The 22,487-nt window shown below is 40.8% G+C and overlaps 1 long non-coding RNA gene across 1 annotated transcript; it reads left to right on the forward strand.

The window, feature by feature from the left end:
- Positions 1 to 284: 284 nt before the first annotated feature.
- LOC123089845 (uncharacterized) lies at positions 285 to 1,454 on the forward strand. The gene is made up of 3 exons (XR_006442394.1): positions 285 to 617; positions 962 to 1,072; positions 1,409 to 1,454. It is a non-coding gene; the product is annotated as an uncharacterized lncRNA (long non-coding RNA).
- Positions 1,455 to 22,487: the final 21,033 nt, after the last annotated feature.

The following is a 22,487-nucleotide window of genomic DNA, read 5'->3' on the forward strand; positions in this document are numbered from 1 at the left end:
GATTGATACCATGGTCCAACAGGTATTCACATGAAATTAATAAATGGCACCTTACGGATTGGAGTACTCTACTGTATCACTATCTGGGAGATTTTAATTTTTTCCTTCTATTATTTATCTTAATCCCTGTGTACTCATTGGACTTTGTATAGTTCTTAGTTTTATGAAGTGGTTCAGGCTGGCGTAAGCCGCCATAGTCCCAGTAAAAAAAGGCTACAAGCTTCGCTTCGGCCTTTCGGAACTGAATATTATGTAGTTTTATTGAGATTATTGATAACGCTTCTCTACTATCAAAGAAGGTAATAGTCTCTTATGTGTTTCTTTTTGTCCATTTGAATGCACTCCATTTTTTAGTGTATTAATTAACATCAAACCTCCCATTCTTTCTAGAGTGCTGATGTATTATTATTTTCAGCTTAACACATTTAACTTCCTATAGATTTCATGGTTTATGCAGATTAACCGAGCTAAGAATTTTTGTGAAGCTAAACCTGGTGTTAAGATGAACGCTGCTATGTATATATTTGAAACAGTTAGATACATGCTTGACAGACTATATAGGGGTGATCAAAACCATGCGAAGCATTATGGGACAAGTTTCTCTACCTTAAATAAGTGTTCGTTCTCTCGTGTTTACTATTCGTTTAAGGGTCATCAACCCGTGTATTTATTTTCATTGACCAAGTTTTACATTTTTCTTCTGTAGTGTTCATTGTGCAGTTCTAGATTGTTAAGAGAGTAGAGTTTATTGATTTATTACATGGAGAGACCAGTAGTGTCGTAGTGGTCTTGACATAATTGCTAACATTTTCTACTAGACAAAGTTTAATTGCACTAAATACAAATTAGAACATGCATAGACATTTATCTTCTTTCTACAGAATGGTTAGTGTAAACGTACTTTGAGTTGTACATGATTCTGTATCTGACCATTTTATCTCATATGTTGATGTGGTTGCAGATATGAACTTCAAATTATCCTGCAATGTATTGACTGCTCGGAGCTAACTTGACTACGCCAGTTTTCTTTTATGGCTCAAAGTAGTTAGTGTCCCCCCTTATTATGAGAGAGGTACTACTTCAAACATCTCTTCTTAATGTTTTATGTCATGGCATACAATATGAGGGAGTGTTAGTTGGCTTGACTTTCGTGGCACTCATTAACAACCTTTCAGTTTAGGAGTTTTTGTGGCCTCTTAATCCATGAGAGTATGCTCATGTTGAAGAAGTTAGTCATAATGAGGGGCACCATAAATGTTTGTTATCTGGCACAAATTCCTAATGAATATCACATGTGAACCTTTTACTGTTGTGTTAATCAAATTTCATTGTACTATTCATACAGTAAAATATGAGTGCCATGTCAGAATATGGTTCTCGATCTGAAAGATCATATTGGAAATTGCAGGTTCTATGGCAGTGGAGTAATGTTCGTAAATTATATATTGCTTTCATGTTTGGAGCTGGAATAATATATGTGATGCATTTAGTTATAGTCTTATAGATATACATGAACATCCATTGTATATTTCTTGCACGACATGATAACTACTATTATTTTGATTGTTTCCGTGAACTATTTTGACCTTGATTAAGAAGTAAAAAGTTTTTAGCCTCGTAGGTTGTTTGATCTACTATATCAAGTGGCACCTGGCTTCTCATGGCTCTCCTCGCATTTGCCAAAACAAAGTTAGCACACACTACCTAGAGCTCTGGAAATTAGAACTGAAAAATGGTCCTGTGGTTTATTAGCTGATATAAATCATGCACAATCCTCTACATTTAAAAATAACCGGACACAAAGCAGTATACTTTTTTCCGAGTACTATCTTGAGAGAGCCAAGGGGTTCTGCATTTTATAAAGAAGAAGAAAGTTGCGTGGTTCCATACATGCTTATCTAAGAAATATATCTTATCTATTTAGTGGAAACCAGGCAAAAACCTACAGATACAAAAGGCACAAAGTCCCCCACCGGTTGTGACCGAACTACTGTTTTTGGAAATATCACATGAGCTAGATTACTAACATTGATGTAATGCTTGTATGGCAACCTATTCCTTTATTGGTTCAATTACAGAGTTTTGTTATTATGTGAATGGAGTAATGGAGAGCTAAGAAAAAACAAGGTAACAGTTAGTGTTACTCTTGCGAGGTAGTTTCAATCATATCATTGTTTGCTTTCCCTTTTCTCCTGCCTAGGTATGTACAATTATTCCAACCCAGGTTTCTTTCAAGAAGCATAGGTATGTGTTTGAGGAATGTCTACATGACAAAACACACCTTCAAGTTTGGTGATAGTTATGCTATCAAACTTACAATGGGGGTCTTAATTTGTATTTTTAATAGAGCACTGGGTTCATTTGTGAGACTTGTGAGGATGTGCCTAGGCTAAAGATGGCTGCTATGTCGGTACCAAGTGGCATGTGTTTAAATGGAGTATCCTTGTCAGGAGAGCTGATTTCTGAAATATGGTACTTTATGGGTGCAAGGATTCACCATGTTGCGGTCTTCGTCAGCGGAGTGGACTCCTAGGAATTAGTCAAGGCCGCTATGTTGTTTTAAGCTGATATTCTATCGTACTTGTATATTTTTTTGCTTATCTAGCTGTTTGCCATGCAGTTCTCGTTGTTGGTGGGAACATTTGTTGTCTAAGATCGACCTCAAATATCTGGTGGCACTATAGCATGGCTTTTGATATTCTAATGTATATCTCTTACAAAATATTTCAAGAGCCCGTGGCAACGCACGGGCATTATACTAGTGTAAGTAAGGATGGAGATGAAGATGGTGTGGCGACAAGGATATAACAAAACGACTGGTTCCTTCAGCCAAAAGTTGGCGACGTTCCTTGTTACACACGCTCCGCCCAACAAACGCTCCAAAAGCCAAAATACAATTCCTCAAATAATGGCCAAAGACTACTTCCCCACATGGAAAAGAAATACGCACATGGCGTTACAATGTTAGCTACTCATGTCTGAGTTCCTAAACCCTTGCAAAACAGAAAGAAAGGTTGTTTGCTAAACAAAAGAAAGGCCAACACAATCCTATCCAAACACTCCACATTTTTACTATGTGTCAAAAATATGCAACTTTTTTTTGGTTTTTAGGTACATGCCAATTTTTTTTTTGAAAAACACAATTTTTTTATGTTCACACGCCAAGGTATTTTGTACACATGGCAAAATTTTCCGAAGAAGAAAAATCTCACGACCCCATGGATAATTCATAACTTTTTGTCTTTCAAACAGGGCAATTTTAAGTCATTTTGTAATGCTATTGTGGCAAACGATGGGATTTTTAATCAATTTTCATGGCGAATTTGGGATTCTTTTCCCTACTTTTCCACATGGCAATTTTATTATGATCAAAATGGAGATCTTATTATTCAAAACATGGCAGCTTTACTATTAAGAGCATGGAAATTTAAGTATGATAGAATCTCCTCCCCTGCTCGGTCTACCCCACATGCATGGCGTATAACATCCTCTAGCCCCAACTGCCGCCAAACCTCTCTAGCCTTATGGCATCGAAATAGTACATGAAACACATCTTCTGCTCCTTGTTTACATGCAGGACACGTCGGCCGGACTGGTATGTGTCTATTAGCAAGAACCACATTGCATGGCAGTGTTCCGTGTAAGGTTCTCCGAAGAAATTTTTTAACTTTCGCCGGACAATTCAGTTTCCAAACCTTTTCCCATGTTGGGTTAGCACTAGTGGCTCCCAAACCATCTGTCCTCTGCAATTTACGGCCATGCTGAAAGTACCATAGAGCATGGTAGGCCGATTTCACTGTAAAAATTCCATGTTTATTCAAACTCCATGCTACAAAGTCACTCATATCATGTGTAGGTAGTGGTAAAGCAAGGACCCGTTCAACATCAATCGGCCAGAAGGTTTGCTCCACAAGTGGCACATCCCAGTGACCTGTAGCTGAATCAATTAAATCACTCACCTTTGATAGTAACTGGTTACCTCTTGGGGCAATAATCATTCTGGATGGTGAGTTAGGAATCCACACATCCCTCCAAATATTTATTTTTTCACCATCCCCAACTCTCCAAATGTATCCATGTTTCAGGGTATTCACCCCTTGCATAATGCTCTGCCAAGTGTAGGAGGAATTATTTTTTAGCTTAATTAATTTACCAGCACAAGAAGCGGCCGTGCTGGGAGTGAAAAACTTCCATGACTTGATGTTCACTTGCTGCTGGTACCTTTGGTGGGAGAGGAGAAAGCTTGTGCACAATGAGCCGGTACAAGATGCGAAGAGAACTGCACAAGCGGTATGTGCTTTAGCTGCTAACTATGCTATTGCATGTGATCCAAAGGCCTCGTTAAAGAGGGGAGGTTGGTGCAAACCCCCTAGTGGATATGTTAAGTTAAATGTTGATGCGGCCTTTGATTGGGATTTGCTTCAGGGGGCAATGGGAGCAGTCATCCGAGATGGTAGAGGACATATGGTTGTAGCTGGAAACAAGCTCATTGATTCCTGTTATGATGTACTAACTGTTGAGGCAATGGCTCTGAAGTTTGGGTTGAATATGGCGCTCACAGCTGGGTGCAATAGACTGATTGTCAACTCGGATAATCTGGAACTCATGGAAATAATGAATAAGGATGGCCAATATGCTGGAGATGTCGCGGCCATTGTCGATGATTGTTATCATCTGGCTTGCGAATTTAGCTCTATTGTCTTCGAATTTTGCCCCAGAGGGTCGAATGGGGTTGCACATGAACTAGCTAGGATTGCTAGAAGTTCGCTTTGTAATGAGTGGTTAGATAATGCTCCTTCTGAGCTTCTTCCCCTACTACTTAAAGATGTAAGTCTGATCACGAATGAATAAAGAGGAAGTAAAGTTGTCAAAAAAAAAAGAGCATGGCAATTTTATTTTTAATGGCATGTCATTCTTACCTTTTTTTTGAGAAAAGCATGTCATCTTTAGTATGTCCTTCTCGCCTGCTATATGAAGTAGGCGGACCCTAGATGGGCTTTCCCAATATGGGTTCCTGGGACCGGGTTCCTGCAGAGTTTCTTTTCCTTGTCGTCTTGTGTGTTTCCTTGGCCAATTTTCATATTTTTGTTTGGTTTTCTGTCTTATGTGTTTCTTTATGGATTTTATTTCTTTCTCAATACATGTACATTTTTCTAAATACACACTGTAAAAATTTACACATCTTGAACATTTTTTATTAATTGGCATAAACCTAGTTTTGGAGTGTGTGAGCATTTTTTAATTGTCATGTACATTTTTCTGAAAGGCAGTATTTATTTTGTTGAATTACGTGAGCATTCTTTACACATCTTGAACATTTGTCCATATTTTTTTGAAACACATGAACATATTTTTGAATGCTATAAACATTTTTTATATCATGCTGCATTTGGTCTATATTAGTTTAAACTAAGTCAGTGACAATTAATATGGATCATAGAGAGTACAATTTTGTACATGATGTTTATACTTTTATATTTCACTTCCAATATTTTTTATTTATTAAACTCTATTGTGTTTTTGGAATAAGTGTATTTAGAACATATTTTTTAAAATTTAAATAAAATGGAGCGAATGAAGAAGCAGAGAAGAAAAACGAAGGCCGGCCAAATGTATGGCGTTCCCTGCCTCATACCTGCAAATCAAGCTAAGCAGCGGGTGATAATTTTTTACACAATGTTTATAGTTTTCTATTTCACTTTGAACATTTCAAAATTTTAAGGAAATTATTATTTTTAAATAAATGTTTTTAGTTTTTTAATAAAAAGGTGAAAAAAAGGAAATTGAGCGAATGAAGAAGCAGAGAAGAAAAACGCCCTTTCTTTCATCAACTGAACTGCGTGCGTGCATGGAAGGGCTATCATCTGCACTTAAGAGGAGTGACTTACCTATCATTGTGGAGATGGACTCTATTCTTGCAGTCAAACTGATCCAATCGAGGGATTTGGACAAATCTATTTATGCTTGGGTAGTTAAGGTGATCAAGTATGTTTTGGGGATTCGTGGTTCTTGTATTACTCATGTTAATCGCTCTCAAAATAAAGTTAGCGACTGCTTAGCTAGATTTGTTAAATTAGAAGGACAAACCATGACTTGGGTTGGTTTTGGTCCAGATGTTGCTGTTGAGCTAACTGTTGCTCAATGTATGGACACCATGAGTTGAGTAATGCAAAAAAAAAGTTTGCGCAGAATTATTTTCGATTTTTTTGAAAATTTTAAATATGTTTTTTTTTCTTTTCAAAAAAATACCACACAAATTTGGCATTCATTCCCTGCTTCATATCTCTACTCCTAATGGACGACTTGGTGAATAGTCTCCATGGTTTATTTTCGCCGGGTTTTTTTCGTCATCCTCCCACCTCACGGTTTCAAAAAAACAACCAAAACCAGAGGCCCGTCCCACGAAACGAAACCCAATTTGCCCCCGTACCACCACTCCTCCCTCCCCCTCGACCTCCCTTGTCTAGGATTCCCCGCCACCACTGCGGTAGCCGCCGCCGAATCCTAGGTCGCCGCACACCGTCGCCGCTGCCGCGAATCCCCAGGGACGCCGCACGCCACCGCCGTCGTGAATCACCAGAGACGCCGCACGCCGCCGCCGCGGATCCCCAGGGATGCCACCGCCACCGCCGCGGATCCCCAAGGGCGTGGTCGCGTTGTACTAGACAAAGTGTGGTCGCCGCCGTCCTCTCCTCGTCCGACCTTGACCTCATCCCTTCGACTCCGGTGACTCCTCTGTGGCCCGGTGGATGCCAACTGTCATGGAATTTTCACGGCAGATGTTGTAGTGTGAGGACTTCGTCGTGAGGCCAACACATCTACGCGGTAGCTTGAAGGGGTTGGTCGAAATCGAGAGACGCGAGGCGGATCAACATACAAGACAAGGATTTAGACAGCTTCGGCCCCGGGAAACATCATCCGTTAATAGCTACATGTTGTTTGTGGCTAGGTCTCATTATGCTCGCGAGGGAGTCACCGTAAACCGGCTCTCCTAGTTATGTCTAGCCCTAGAGATTGTTTCTTGTTGCTTGTGCCTCTTTGGGGAGCCTTGTCCCTCCTTATATAAGTTAGATGGGCGGGTTACATGTGCAGTCCTATTAGGATTAGGACTAGTCTACCTTCTAATACAAACCGGATACAAGTCCAGGTCTTAACTCCTTGTAAGACAAATATTTCTCACGCCTTTCCTCTTAAACCGGCCCACCATAACATGAGCCGGCCTTCTGGGCCTTGGGCCTTGTCATCCGTCTGTCCCGCCCGTCGGGTTACCAGTGAATCATAATGTTCAGTCAGGTTGCTTGTAAACCATCTGGTCAGTGTGGGTCGCCGGTGAATCGCCAAGTCCGGCCAGGTTACGCCGCGGGGTATATCCCCGACATCTCCCGTGATATCTGACGATATATTTACAAGTAATGCGCATGGATGGTTCATCCGTGATTTTAGGGTGGGTTAGTCGGTTGGAAGATTTGTTAGTTAGCCTACTTAAAGGTAGCACGACGCTTTGGTGCTGTTGTTAGGGTTTGCTAACCCAGCGGAGGAGTCCCTAGTTCTTCTCTTACCCAAAGGATTACGACCACCGTCTGTCATTGCCGCAGTCGCCTGACACCAAATCAACCATGTCATCGTCGAGCTCGATTAGGTGCGCGCTGAGGGGCCGATCAGTTGATGTGCCCCTGATCCCTTGCCCTGACTGTGGCGAAACGGGTAGATTCTATCTCTCTAGTACCGAAGAGCATGATGGTTGGGTGTTCTACAAGTGCAAACACCACGATGTACAATCCCTTTACACTTTGGGTTGACATTTACTGCATGAGTAATTTTTTCTACTGTTTCGTTAGTGCTGGTTTGATTTGTGTTCACTTGATTCATAGGATCCATGTGATTTCTGGCGCTGGGAACTAGAGTACGTGGATCATCTTGTTGGTACAAGTGTCCTTGTTGGTGCTTATGCCCTTGATGCAATGGCTGCGACACAGGATAGAAGGGAACAGCTACATCGCGCAAAACAACAGTGGGAAAAGACTGCATGTACCAAGAGTGGCAACATTGGAGGCAGGACAAATTACAGCCAGAGAAATGTGGCAACCATTACGAAGCACCAAGCTTATACGATGTTAGGACTAGGGAGACAAATTGTTTTCATGCCGAAGCTGTTGACGGCTAGTGTAATGGTGTTGTGTGTGTGGTGTGTGATGTTGATTGTGAAGAAATAATATATTTGTGATCGTATCAAGGCGATTATCATGGTTACATGTAATAACAGCTTAATAAGAAGATGTGTTCTAACATGATAACTCTTATATGCCCCCCAACCCTATTTTAACATGACAGGTAAGAGTAAGAAATAAATCTTACACGATGATTCCATGAAATAGTTGTTTTGATTATTTCTTACCTTCTTGACTATTATGAGAAAATAAGAGGTAAGACGGAGCATGTTAAAATTGCTAAAAAATAATGAATAAACCGAGTTGCAATGAAGGCAAACGAATGGAAAAACGTAAACGACCATTTAAATTCTTGCCCACTATGTTGTGCACGAACACAAGAGTACCATGAAATAAAAATAAAGTATGTCATTACACCAATGACTTAAAAATCCCTTAATTTATTTTCGCACACTATGTTTTGCCAAAACTACTCTAGAGGCACATCAGGAACATGGGAAACAAATAGATAAATCCCATGATCTCCCTAGTACAACAACATTAGCACCTTCTGTCCTAACAGCAAGAGGTTTTCCTTCTTCATGAACTCGTTCCATTTGTTGACGCATACATGACCATCAATATCAGAAATGGTGTATGTACTTGACACAACACTGTGTGGATGATAAACAATGGTTATGGCACCATATTCCTCCATTTCTTCAGGGACAACACGATTAGGCAGTTTCTGTTTGAAAACAATATTTGTTACATCAGCACGTGGCAACTTAATGTTATGTAGTAAAGGAAGAACAATTAATTTGGAACAAAGCTAAAAACATATTGAAATGACACAAAGTGAATGAAGTACCAAAAGATGGTTACCGAGAAGTTCTTGTTGCAATTTGACCATGTCAACGTATGGAGGAATGCATATGCTCTCCCTGATCATAGTTTCCAGCATCATGACACTCCACTAACTTTTAAGGTCCATCACTTGGCGTATGACATACTCCATTATTCTCCAGTTTAAGCTTGTCCCCTCAGTTACAACGACATTGTCAATAATATCTCTTTTCTCATTGGACAATTGGTAGTATGCTACAATATTATAGCACAGACAATTTAATTTATTATATATGGTATATGATAAAGTTAGAGTAATAAAACTTGCAGGAGCAAAAAAGTATCTTACTCAGATGTATGATAGGCAAATTCCTAGTTGTCAATACGCTACTTGGTACTTCTGAATTGTCAGTACTGAACATAATCTCCTGACCCACATGTAGCGTGTAAACTCTAACAAATTCCTTCCAAGACTTCCCTGAAATGTATGTCAACTCATTGTCATTGGTAATCACACATGGGAATTCAAACCCCTCATTGGTACTGAAACTTGCTTCAAAGTTCCCATATTTTCCCAAGGACACGCCAAATTTCTGTGTGAAACTGTATCTGTCGTAGCAGGGATTACCTGAGTAGCATATCTACGATTGTTAATATATATGAACTGCCTGTTAATCTAAAGAATTTGTCTAATCATAGATGACTAGCATAGTATAGTTCACTACTTCTTAGCAGTATTATCATATAACCCCATAGAAGATTTAAATTAACATGCACGTACACAAAACCATTTTATCATCTAAGAAATCAAGATGCAATATAACTCTTTTTGCAGTAAACATTACGAACAACTGAGAGAGTACAAAGGGTCCGAGTACAATATTCGTTCAATATTACTGCCTCCGTCCAAAAATTTGTGGACAAAATTTTGTACATACGGATGTATCTATGTAGAAAACATGACGAGATACATGTGTATCTACATGGATCTAACACATTAATTTTGGATCGGATGGAGTACTAAATTTCTCATGATATTTGCTACGGGTCATGTCAGACTGGATCTTACTGTCTTGTTTGCAAATCCCTCGCGCACGGTGACGGTACAAAACTCCCTCATACAATGCTCACCGGGGCACAAACCCTTGGTGTCCAAACAAATGCCACACTCCAAATCGAGATCAATCTCATTACTAGTATGTACAGTCTTAAAGATTAGTGCTAGCAGTTGAATTTAGATCTGACAGATTCTATAGTGCAAATACGTACCGCGCTGATCTCCTTAACCATTTTCACAAAGGTTCTCAACGGCGGCAGCGCGTGTACCGCATCGACTCCATGGATGGAATCCAGTTTGAACCAATGTTCGCACTTGGTATGGTGTCAATTAGGTCCACCCTTAGGCAAAGAAGCTTGAAGGCATCATGTGCTACCACTTTCGATGGTTGTCTAGGGGGGTAGACCGTCTGGGAGGAAATGAAAAAATCATGAAAATCATGTGTAACCTTGAACACACTGTGCATGCATGCTTGATTTGGTTCATGGGATGGCATCAAAATAACTCAGAATCCTATGTACATGGTGTATTGAAGGAGATGGCCCGAGACGGGCCCTTCCGGGCTATCCTTGTACCCTCCGAAAGCACGTGTTGGTTTATTGACCTATATTAAATGACCGTCAAGTTTGTAGGGTTACAATCCATGGCCATGTTAGGGATACATATGCCAAGTTTGAAGCATTTTCATCTAAGTTTGCAAGTTTTTTCTTGTGTAAATCTTAGTCTAAACTGAGAAGCATCACTACAAGAAATATGCTATCTTGTAACCTCCACTATTGGTCACTGAAAGGTCATAGTTTTTCATTTGTGACCTTTTTGCGACAAAAAATAGAAGGTCAAAAGCTGAGGGTCGTAAACTGACTATAGTGACCTTCTCACAACGACCTTCTCTATGAGAAGGTCGTGGACGTTTATGACCAAAATATTCCTACTGTGGCGTTTTGGTCACTAGCAGCCTCCCCAGTCCACGTAGGCATCCAGCGTGGCAAGCTGATGTGGCACCAGATTCAGCCCGGTCCAATTCGGTTTTCTACATGGACCTAGCCCATTAATTCAGCCCATTTAGTATATTTATTTTTGTTAATTTTGTTCAGCTACATGGGCCAAGCCCAACTAGTCAGCCCATAAATTTTTATGCACGTTTGGCCTTTCAAGAATATATATACAATTTTGTGCAGCCCATTTCTGGTTTACATTCAGCCTTTTTATACATTCAAATAATAATTCAATCCTGATGTTGGTCCAATACTCTTTTCAGCCCATTCACATATTCGTACAAATGATCCTCCTTTTCGACAAAATTTGCAAATAATTTCATATTTCAGCACTAAATATGTTTACATCACAGGCCATAAAGCCGTACAAACTAGTATCACTTGTTCCTATACAAAACTATCAAATGATACATACAACAAAACAGAATACAGAAAATTTAGTTCAACAAAAATAAGTTTTCTTCCTCTTCCATCTTCCAGGACACAAAACACCTGTGAAAGTAAAGATGCCACAACAAAAATGGAAGGATCAGCCATTAGAAGCATATTGAGTACAAGGGAAACACGCACTGTGAAATTTTTGACAGCACGAATATTTTTTATATTATAATAACAAACAGAAATGTAATCTGATTGCATAAGACATATGGCATTATCAACAAGACAAAGCAAAATTTATAGTGCCAACTCGGGAATAAGATAAAGCAAAATTTATAAATCTATAGCATCGCACACGAGGTCTAAATTTATAATATGTTCCTTTAGAAGCAAGAGTTGGTTCGTGTCTAGCTTTTATTGCAGATAACTAGTAAATTTCCACAAAAAATAGGAGCGACATATGTTTTAATCTCGTGTTTGCAGTATATATTCACAACATGTAAGAATACTTTGATTAACAAACTAACCAACCATCAACTAACACTTCACAGTACCAACTAACACTTCATAGTACCAACTAACACTTCACAGTACCAAAAAAATGGGGTGGCGCTCACCAATTCAGATGTGCAGCAGCCATGAGGGCTTCTTCGTGTTCCACCTACAGCAACGGCAACTTCTACAAATCTGAGACACAAAACAAACGCATGCAGAAGGAATCAGAGGGAGGGGAGATGAAGAACATGGCAGGCATTTATATGATGGCAGTACATATGGAACAAACAGCAGTCCATACTTGCATCATCATGTGTATAACAAAATCACGGTCGCCTCTACAGATAGCACTACTAGAGTAGAGAGCCAAGCATAATAATTCTACCAGGAGACAATGTAAACACAGAGTCACACCATTGACAGATTAAGCCTTACAACATGTTTGGTGGCTCAGTGGGTGATGTATGCATGCACAAAAAGGGGGGCAATTTTTCAATCAAACTGAAGAAAAACACACATCATTTAGTAACCAGTACAAATCCCGGTAGCTGTAGGTGCATGCATTGTGTAACAATGAGTAATCAATAGCATTTCAGAGTTGTGCAGTTACTAGTGTGTCGTCCTCTGTTTACCACACCACACATGGGCATGAGAAAATTGCTAAAAACCACTGATCGTGTGCTAATCTACTTGGAAAATTATATGTTTGAAAAAGAGCAGCTTGCATCCTTTTTATTAACCTACAAAGCATATGCGGTCACAGAAAGCAGTACTAAAATAGAAAACACAAAGCAGTAGAATAAACTATGCACATGTACTCGGCAGCCCACTCACATTACCAGCTCCCTTATAGAAATAGCAATCATTTTAAAAGCATCATGACAGATGTTAGCAACTGAACATCTAAGGCTAATCCAGCAGCAAATGAACATAGTGAAGAATTTATTTGCAAAGAACACAAAAGGCGGAAGAAAAATTACATGTTGAAGCAGCCGTGTTACTTGACGTCCTGCAACAGATAACACTTGACGATTAGAACCACTATAATTCAAACAGAGAAACAAAAATGCCAAACTTAAGCATAACGAATGCACTGACCCTATTGCGGCCACATTTTAACCACTAGTGTTGTGATATAGACAAGATAGTCAGCCGCTTACATGGTAAAAGGAACATGGCAGCACTAAGTTACACAGGAATGTCCAGTAGGAGATATGATCTGATAGATCCACAGAAACAACTCAGACCAGAACAGCACTAAGTGTTCACTCACAAATTGGTACTAGCATAGAGATTTTCGTATGCCTAGAACCTGTGGCAATACATGTTGACGTATATGCAAGGGTATATATATACTCGTATTTGATAGGACTAACAACACATGAATCAAAGATAATCACAATCAGCCGCGTAATCTACCACAAACCCATGGTAACAGACACCATTACACAGCTACACCAACAGCCTACCGAAGCAAAACTCCAAATCGGATGAAAAATTAACTAGGATGGGATCTGACACTGGCATCAACTAACTAGGGAACAGCCTAAACAAACACCGTTGAGAATGGTGCCGAAATGGATCAGATGACGAAATTGGCTTACCCGGCCTCCGGGTACTGCTGCTTGAACTCGAGGTGGTGGGAGGCGACGGGGCTGGCGTGGCGGTCGTAGATGATGAACCTGGTGCTGGTGGTGCCCTGGTCGATCGACGCCACGTACACCTCCTCTGCCTTCCCCTTCCCCGCCATACTCCTTCCCCTTCCCCTTCCTCCACACGCCCCAGAGCATGCTCGCCGGAAAAACAAGTGCCGAACCCTCTGCCGGCGGGCAAACAGAGGGGGGCGGCCGGAGCAGCGGACTGAGCCGGTGGAACAAGCGAGGAGGCGGTCGGCGTTGAAGTGGGAGGCAGTGGGACGCAGATCCTGGTCGTCCTCCTCCTCATTGTCGATGTCGTCCATGGAGGTCACCTGCCAGTTCAAATCCAACCCAATAAAGGGGATCAGACAAGGAAGTAGAGAGAGGATCTGGGCTGGGGAAGGGGAAGTAGAGACAAGGAAGTCAGCGTCGCGCTCGGCGTACTTGTCGGCCTTGAGGTAGCGCGTGATGCGGCCGACGGGGAACTGGAGCCCGGCCTTGGACGACCGCGACACCGACTTGGTCTCCTTCGCCTTGCCGCGGCCGAGGTAGCGCGCGATGCGGCCGAGGGGGAACTGGAGCCCGACCTTGGACGACCGCGACACCGACTTGGTCGCCTTCGCCTTGCCGCGGCCGATGACGCCTCCGGTGGAACTCATCACCGATTCGCCTTTGGGGGAGGTCCGGACGCGGTTGGTGACGACGAAGGAGAAGACGATGAAGACGCGGCAGGAGCAGCGCCTCCAGCGCGATGACCGGCCGCTCCAGGAACCGCTCGCAGTCGGTGGTGGCGGCCCGGTGGCTCAGCCAGATGCCGCCGCCGAGGACGACGAGAGGGACGAGGGGGATCTGGATCGGGGGAGAGGAGGGAGGGAGAGAACGAAAGAAAGAAAGAAGGCGGGGGGTGGATGGAAGATGCCAGCTAGGGTTTCGCCTCAGGCGGGGACGCAAGGAGCGACGGCTACCGTAGGATCCGGGAGGATCTGATGGTGTTTTGTGCATGATCCGTGTGCCTTGTCCACGGACCAATCAGAACGCAATACAATATTATGTCCAATTGAATTGGTCGTGATAAATTTAAAAATAAGATGTTAGATCATCTTAGCTATTTACTTGACCTGATAAATTGGAAAAATATGAAACAAATGAAAAACCTTCTCATCATGTCATCAAATGTGACCTAGTTTTTAGAAGAAAAAAATAACAAAATAGTAATAAGGAACTTTTCATTTTCTTTGCACGAAAATTCATTTTTCATTGTTCGAGTGCTCAAAATGAGTTTTTTGTGAAGAACATACCAAATATTTGTTGCAAAATTGTATCAAATCATTTTTCTAAAATACTATACCATATTTAATGTACAAATAACCAAATGGTTGGCTGTCAAAACTTTTAATCCACCTCTCGTGAAAAAGACAAATTTCCGCCGATTTAGTTGAAAGCTGGTCAAATTTGAACTACAGCTGCTTCATAGTTTGCTATTTATTTTTTCCAAAAATAATTTCTAGGTACATAAGTACCTATTTAATCAGAGAAACACCAATTTTTTTTCAAGATTCAACCACTAGCTAGGAACGGTCAAGCCCGCCGTTTTGACCGCATTTTGAAACGGGCATAAAAAATTCAAAAAAAATCAAAAAATTGGAAAACCTTCGCATTGTGTCATTATATGTGACCAAGTTTCCACAAAAAATAATAAACTTGTAATATGGAAATTATTTTAGAAAAGTGTTCTCAGAAATGAGCTATCATGTGTGAAGATTCATGGATTTCAACCCAAACGCTCAATCTCATGGCCACATTCATGGCATAGTTTGTTCAAATGATCTCATATTGTGCACAAGGGTGCATCTTGGAATTCCAAGCAATGTTGCCAAAGGGAGTTTTCATTTTCTTTGCACGGAAAATTCATTTTCCATTTTCCGAGTGCCCGAAATGAGGTTTTTTGTGAAGGACCTACCATATATTTGTTGCAAAATTGTACCAAATCATTTTTATAAAATACTAGACCATATTTAATGCACAATTGACAAAATAGTTGGGTGTCAAAAGTTTTGATCCACCTCGGGTGAAAAAGACAAATTCCCGTCGATTCAGGTGGAAGCGGGTCAAATTTGAACTGCAGCTGCCTCATAGTTTGCTCTTTGTTTTTTCCAAAAATCATTTCTAGGTACATAAGTACCTATTTAATCAGAGAAACACCAAAAAATTTCCAAGATTCAACCACTAGCTAGGAACGGTCAAGCCCGCCGTTTTGACCGCATTTTGAAACGGGCATAAAAAATTCAAAAAAAACAAAAAATTGGAAAACCTTCGCATTGTGTCATTATATGTGACCAAGTTTCCAGGAAAAATAATAAACTTGTAATACGGTAACTATTTAAAAAAAGTGTTCTCAGAAATGAGCTATCATGCATGAAGATTCATGGCTTTCAAGCCAAATGATCAATCTTATGGCCACATTCATGGCATAGTTTGTTCAAATGATCTCATATTGTGCACAAGGGTGCATCTTAGAATTCCAAACAATGTTGCCTAAGGAAGTTTTCATTTTCTTTGCACGGAAAATTCATTTTTCATTTTCCGAGTGCCCAAAAGGAGGTTTTTTGTGAAGGAACTACCAAATAATTGTTGCACAATTGGACCAAATCATTTTTATAAAATACTAGGCCATATATAATGCACAATTGACAAAATGGTTGGGTGAAAAAAGTTTTGATCTACCTCTGGTGAAAAAGACAAATTGTTGTCGATTTAGTTGGAAACGGGTCAAATTTGAACTGTAGCTGCCTCATAGTTTGCTCTTTATTTTTTTCCAAAAATCATTTATAGGTACATAAGTATCTATTTAATCATAGAAACACCAAAAAAATTCCAAGATTCAACCACTAGCTAGGAACGGTCAAGCCCGCCGTTTTGACCGCATTTTGAAACAGGCATAAAAAATTCAAAGAAAATCAAAAATTGGAAAACCTTCGCATTGTGTCATTATATGTGACCAAGTTTCCAGGAAAAATAATAAACTTGTAATACGGTAATTATTTTAAAAAAGTGTTCTCAGAAATGAGCTATCATGCGTGAAGATTCATGGCTTTCAAGCCAAATGATCAATCTTATGGCCACATTCATGGCATAGTTTGTTCAAATGATCTCATATTGTGCACGAGGGTGCATCTTGGAATTCCAAACAATGTTGCCTAAGGAAGTTTTCATTTTCTTTGCACGGAAAATTAATTTCTCATTTTCCGAGTGCCCAAAAGGAGGTTTTTTTATGAAGGAACTACCAAATAATTGTTTCCAAATTGGACCTAATCAATTTTATAAAATACTAGGCCATATATAATGCACAATTGACAAAATGGTTGGGTGTCAGAAGTTTTGATCCACCTCTGGTGAAAAAGACAAATTCCCGCTGATTCAGCTGGAAGCGGGTCAAATTTGAACTGCAGGTGCCTCATAGTTTGCTATTTATTTTTTCCAAAAATCATTTCTAGGTAAATAAGTATCTATTTAATCAGAAATACATGGTTTGATGGCGATACATCGAGGTTTGGAGGTGGCCGAGGGCCCCAACTCTAGAGCGCATAAGCTCGGATGCCCGCCGCGTGGTCACCGCGTGACCGTGGTGTTACCATGCGTTCTGGGAGGCCTAGGCATGTCTAGTGGGTTGTTCACTCCCCAGGTAGATGCTAGGAAGAAAATTATAACATAAGATTCTCATGAGGAGACCAATCGATGCTCAAACATGAATAAGCAGCCAAGTGTTTGATTTGCGGTACGGGAAATGCACATTGCTAATGGGCATGAGTTTTTGCTGAGGATGATCAGTTAGTAAGAAGACCGTCTTCACAAATTTTTAGGGAAATCAAGAATATGTAAATAACACTTCCTTCACAAAGTGCTGCTCTGAACAGAATAGGAAAATGAATATTGTTGAGTTATTTTTGAACTAGGCAGGGAAGGTTTTTGACATATTTGATGAAGATATGATCCAAACAATTTATGAGATTTTTTTGGGAATTTTTGGAATGACAGAAATATAGGTTGCTTCACAACCTAGGGCAAAAACTGCCACATGGACATGACACATAGGCAAAACTGATGAGGTGGCGCCTAGTCATCACAACCAACCACAATCTACAAGGCTATGACCATCTATTTTGGTCGTTAACAACTAGAAATAAGGCAGTGGACCAGCCCTGTTTGCTTTGTGACCATTTGGTGTAAGGAAATTACGACCTTTCTGACCAAAATGGTCGCAATGGTTTAGGGTTTGGAGCCCCCCGAACAGCTTTTGACCAATTGGTCTCAAATGGTCATAGATCTATGACCAATTCTTCCAGGGTCACTGATAGAAGGTTACTAGTTGACATATTTCTTGTAGTGCATTTCGCATGGTAGCTTGTTTTGGTCATGGGATTCCATGGGAAACAGTAGGCATAATTTTGTATTGTAGATGATCTACTAAACATGGGGGTGCCCCCAAACACGTCCTTGCGGCCTTGACTTGCACCCTCCGAAATCACATGTTGGTTTGTTGACCTACCTGAAATCAACCCAACTTTGCAGGGTTGCAAGCCATGGTAATTATTGGGGTACGTACAAATTTCAACTATTTTCAGCAAAGTTGCAAGTTTTGTCACGTACGGACAATTTTCGGGCATTTTCAGAACAAACAACATATTTTATACCACTTAAAAAATGCATTCCTTTCTCGACGACACATTTGCTTTTTCTTCGGAACTTTACATTTGTTTTGGCCAATTACACATGCTAATGTTTCAACCTCCCATAACTCACGCCACCCAGATCTCCCGAAATCCCACGATTACAGCTCCTCCCTCGTAACCACCCGCGGCATCCAGGTCCCGTACCACCTCCCACGACTGCTGCAAGATCAGATTGTAGCCGCCGCCCACCAGGAACTCGCCTGAGGGGTTGGACGACAGTGGTGTTGTCGCCGTCTCCTACGCGCGTCAACGCGCTGCTCCTGTTGCTGCCGTCGAGCACCACACATCAACATCTAGTGTGGGACGCACTATCCGTGTGGAGCATTGGGCCGCCACCGTCGACGACAGAAGGTTACGTGATCATAGCTCTTTTTGTAATCTTTCTCGAACACGCACGTCTACTAGTAAAGCCCTAATAGGTTTCCCACAAGTTATTCCAGTCGTCAAGATTACCTAATCACAGCTCTCATTAATAACTATCAACACGATCAATCTTGGCACACTACACAAATGTCCGAAGAGGTAATACCACAACAAGGGTATCTCTTTCATGAAATAACATGTCGTATGTTTATGCAATCCCAAAACCCTAGTTGAACTATCCCAATGTTATGCATGACCAAAATCTGTAGTGTGCTTAAAGTTACATGTAGTTCATATTATTTAATAAACTCATCCGTGCCTGCGTATAAGATTCTATTTTTGTTACACATTTCTCAATGTGAAGGTCAAATAAATTGAACCGGTTTTGCTTCTGTTCCATAGGTGCAGTAAAATGGAAACTACTGTTAAAAGTGCTACTAATGGAGAAAAATACGTCTCCGAAATGACCGATGAGGTACATTGTTGACATTTCGTTTGAAAACTGTACTTGCATACACTTCTTTCATACTCGATAAAATCTATTGCCACTTTTGCAGGTAATCTTGAGGAAGCACGGCCATACAAAGTTAGTGTGCTCACCGTCAAGGCTCGCCAAAGTCATGAAATTGTTGTCACTAGAACACATAGAGAAAATCATAAGCGATACCGGTCTTGGGTGTCTAAACATGATTCGTGAGTTTAAAATCCGGCGCATTATGTTGGTAAGACTAACAAAGAGCTTCAATAGTGAGACATCGTTCATTACCATATGTAAAACACCCAGTCCTATCACCGCAAAAGACGTGCACCATATATTTGGCCTTGCGATAGAAGGGGAGGATATTGATGAAAAGCTGCAAAGCACGCCGGATCCAAATTTGTTTTAACACATTTCAAAACAATGGGAGCATTGATCTGGCTGACCTTGAGACAGCGATCTTAAGTTCCAAAACTCCGGACAATGACTTCCTGGCGCGGTTCGTTCAATTTGCTATTGGCACAGTTTTAGCACCAACGGCACAATGTTATGTCGACGCAAAATACCTTAAACTTGTTGCGGATATTAAAAGCCTTCGAAAATTGAACTGGGGATGTTTCACAATGAAACACTTGTTCAGGTACATACACAAATTTAGCTCTCTAGATCAAGTGTCTCTACAGGGAAATCTACCTCTACTTCAGGTTAGTGCAACATCACTAGTTAACATTGTACAATTCTTTTTCTTTTCTATATCTCTCTCTATATTGACGAAGTAATTTATTGTGAAGATTTGGTACTGGGAGCACCTGCGTTCCGGCAAATTGATGTATACTCCTATACCCCCACCATTGGTCGCACGATGGGACGAATGCACGTGTGTAATAAGAGCAGAAGCTTACACCTCAGGAGGTCTTCATAAAGGACTGGTGTGTTTCTAGATTTGACCCATGTATATATCCGGTTATTTATTTGCTACTACTGATTCATTGTACCTGATTCAAAGGTTGTGATGGAAATTTGTGCTCGACAACCAGAGGCCAACAATAGAAAGGATCCAGGAAGAAAAAAAATTGTACGTGAGGATGAAGGTGATTCATCTCGAGCACAATCACAAGGTCAAAATATGAGTAGCCACCAAGTAAGCCCAACAAAGACAATTTTCATTTTCCAAGATCAGTAAAAGGTTGCATCGAAACTCATTCATTTTGCTTTGTTCTGAATAGGGTGTTATTTCGTTTGCACAGGTGCAAATGATAGTTGCAGCCCTGAATGCATGTTGTGTTGAGCAAGAAAAGAAGATAGACAGATAGTTAATGGAAATTCAGCGTAGATTTGATGCGAAATTCCTCACCCTGAGCGAAGAGTTAATCTACATTAAGAGTAAATCTGGCAGTAATCCTAGGCTCTTGCTGCTCGAGGACAAAATTAAGAACTTAAGGAGGGACCCGAAGGTATGTCATGTTGTGCATTTTTTATTGTTATGAATATGTTCCTCCATATTCATTATTGTTATAGTTGTTGTAGGAATTAAAAAACCAAACTAAAGTCAGCCGACAATCCGAGTCACAGAAAGCAGGTGTCGAGGTAATAATTATGGCCCACCACATAAGTAGTATTACCAAACTAATTATAATTGACCATTTTTGTTGTTGTAGGAACAAGTCAATGTGTGCAGTGATCCCTTCATGGCGACTCCTAAGTTCGACGCATCCACACCACGTACTTCGACTCCAACACCAAGTGCTAGACACGTCCTGCCAAACAAGGACGATCCTCGAATCACACCGTTGAAGCCTCTATTTGATAATGATTACGTGCTCACCGCTGAGGACAAAGAGGCAGCCATTTTCATCCGGGGAACACACGGCCCTGTTGAAGTCATTCAAATCGGAGACATTCCCCTAAGAGCGGAATAGCTGAAGCCAATTTACGATAAAAAATACATTTGTGGTGATGTAAGCCCCTTGTACTCCATTGTACATCAACTATTTGAACTGTTGGCACATCATTATATGATTACAAATTTGGCAGGTTACTATGGCGTATGCTCACATCAGCGGAGTTGAGACTGATACTACCTCAGTCATATCCCCCAATGAAACCAGAAAGCTTTACAAACAAAAGGGGTTATTCCAGAGGGCCGTGGAAGCTCATTGCTTCAGCGTATTGCAAATAAATTTGTAGGACGCCGGAAGGTACCTGTTTTCCTCACTTTCATATATCATAATAGATAGTGTAGATGAAATATTTCAGGGGTCCCCCGAACCATAATTGTTACCTCATATACATTATTTCGTGGAATGAGTCCTCTTTGACTTTATGGCAGGTCCACATCCCGTTTAATGTGAATGATAACCATTGGATGGCAATGGTGTTCAATTTCGACAAAGAAGAGATTCAAATCCTAAACTCCTTGAAAAATCAATTTGCTGAGTCAAAGGAAACTGCTCTTGTAAGCTTTATCTTGCTGCCTCTTTACTGTCGCATGGCACATGAACTCCAAATCACCGTAACCCTTCGTAATACTCGTATTATGCTAGGTGGCGGCGATTCAGGCCTGCATGGACGGAGCGGTGAAGGATGGCTTGGTAACACCAGATAAGCCCATCAAATTTACCGACTGGGAAGTAGTACACTATGACGACATACCGCAATAGAATGACGGGTACGTACGACCTCCTAAATTATTCCTCGTTGACACGTCAAGTTTACTAAAACCTAAACTAAACACTACATGCATTCATGTGCGTTTTTTACACTGAAGTACATGTTGACATGGAACAGTGAAGTATTTACCGACAAAGTGGAGCAGGTGATCCAAACACTATATTTTCTTGTAGAATATCTTATGACTGAACGATGTGCTGACATATGTGTCGCTTATCAAATGTAGTCAGAGATAGATATATTTAGCTAGAAAATAGTTTCAAGCTTGCTGCATTCAGATTGCAACAGTCTTCGCATGGAAACATACAAGTACCCCATAACGGTTAGCGAAAAGCACAGATATTTTATTGTATTCACATGTGTCATGACGCTACCGAATGCACTGATGTCTGCTGTACAGGCAGAGACGTATGAAGCCCACATTGCATCGGAACCTATCAATTCACAAGACGATGTCCAAGAAATTATCGGTACTATTGAGTGCAAGATATCAGACACGTCGAGCTCCCCAAAGGATCCCGACACCCCGAGCTCCCCAAAAAAGCGAAGAGCACGTGGACGCCCGAGGAAGCTTGTTGATGAAGTGCAAGCTAAAAAAACAAAAAACTATGGAAGAGCTCAGAGTGAAATTTGATAGCAAGACCATTGTTAAACAAGTGTCTTCTTCGATATCAAGACGATCATGCAAGCC

This window comes from Triticum aestivum, chromosome 4B (genome assembly GCF_018294505.1).
Source record: "Triticum aestivum cultivar Chinese Spring chromosome 4B, IWGSC CS RefSeq v2.1, whole genome shotgun sequence".
Classification (NCBI taxonomy): Eukaryota; Viridiplantae; Streptophyta; class Magnoliopsida; order Poales; family Poaceae; genus Triticum; species Triticum aestivum.